Below are 2,042 nucleotides of genomic sequence, written 5' to 3' on the forward strand. Positions count from 1 at the left end.
TGTATAAGTGATCACGTCTCCAGGACGGCTGCGTTCTTATTCGGTCCTGAGGGGGTTTTAAGGCTCTGGCCCTGCGTTATTCAATCAAGTAGTGGTTTATTACTTGTAAACTTCAATAGACACAAAAGATGGACTGTGCTTTGCGGCAACAAATAAAGGCTAATAGGAATTTAAGTTTATACTTCTTGTATTGTAGGTTAAGCCTTGGATACTCTGGGATACTGTCATAGATCCTCTTCTGAATATTATTAGTTCATCACTGTCATTAGGATTTCCCAAAAAAAATCTAACTGGTTGTTATTAATCTATTCATAAAATAATAATAATAATAATAATAAAAAAACATACAACTTGATCCTGGAGAATTAGTTCATTACAGACCATCTAAAATATCTCTTTTCTGTCAAAGACACTAGAAAAGGCTATATCCTCTCAGCTATGTTCGTTGTTGGAGAAAAATGGTATATGTGAGGATTTCCAGTCAGGATTTAGACCGTATCATAGTACTGAGACTGCTCCCCTTAGAGTTACAAATGATCTGCTCTTATCATCTGATCGTGGGTGTATCTCTCTATTAGTTTTATTGAATCTTAGTGCTGCGTTTGACACAATTGACCACAACATTCTTTTTAGTTGGCTACAACATTATGTTGGCATTAGTGGAATTGCATTAGCATGGTTAAAATTTTACTTATCTGGCCATCATCAGTTCGTAGCAGTGAATGAAGATGTATCCTATCGATCACAAGTGCAGTATGGAGTACCTCAAGGCTCAGTACTAGGGCCGCTACTCTTCACGCTTTACATGTTACCCTTGGGAGATATCATCAGGAAACATGGTGTTAGCTTTCACTGTTATGCTGATGATACTCAGCTCTATATTTCTTCGCGGCCCGGTGAAACATACAAATTTGCCAAACTAATGGAATGCATAGATGATATAAAGGAACCTAGGTGTGGTGTTTGATAGCAATCTTTCCTTTGAAATTCATTTTCTAGTATTTGAAAAACTGCATTTATTGGGTGCTTGTTCTAACACACTTAATAAACAAACTACAGCTAGTCCAAAATGCAGCAGCAAGAGTTCTTACTAGAACCAGGAAGTATGACCATATTAGCCCGGTCCTGTCAACACTGCACTGGCTCCCTGTATTAATTAGGTCACCTGAAACGGAAAGACTTCCAATAACACCTGATGTACTCGCTACAACGTAAGAAGAATGGTATCTACGCTAATATTAGTCCATTTCAGTCTCATTCCAAGGTCACTGTAGCCACCAGATCCAGTCTGTATCCAGATCAGATGGTGGTTCATCACCTAGAGATGACCTCTACAGCCCTGAATGCCATTGGAGACCATGTCACCAAGATGAACCCTAGAAACTATTGACACAAGACCACGAGAACCAGACGAGTCCTCTGCTCAATCTGATGTGCACTGCAGCCAGGAATTAAACCACACCATGCTGTTTCCATCAGACCAGAGGAGAACTTGCCCCCCGACTGAGCCTGGTTTCTCAAAAGTTTTTTTTTCTCCATTTCTGTCACTGATGGAGTTTTGGTTCCTTGCCACTGTCAGCTTTGGTTTGCTTAGATGGGGACACAATTTCTGGCAACATGTTGACTTGACTGCACAGACACTGTTGGAAGAGAACATCTCATCAATGAAGTGAGTTTAACTGATAAACTGACTAACCGTTTTCTATCGCCCTCTTTAATTATCAGTTACACATTTTAACACTGTAAAGCTGCTTTGACACAATCTGTATTTTATAAAGTGCTTTTTTAAATAAAAAAAATATATAAAAAAGTAAAGGAACAACAAATGCACAATGCTTTGAAAAGGACTGACCTGCCAGAGACCGACATACCGAACTGAACACGAACAGTCATCAGGACGGACTCTGGGGTCTGTTTTTATAACACTGACAAATCATCATTCTGAACTATTTTCAAGACATTAAACATCAAGTTTTTGTGTATCCTAAAGTATCTCTGTGACTGCGATGAAGGCGTCTCTCTTTCCGACAGCAGCAGGGACA

The sequence above is a fragment of the Carassius carassius genome, chromosome 10, assembly GCF_963082965.1.
Source record: "Carassius carassius chromosome 10, fCarCar2.1, whole genome shotgun sequence".
Lineage (NCBI taxonomy): Eukaryota > Metazoa > Chordata > Actinopteri > Cypriniformes > Cyprinidae > Carassius > Carassius carassius.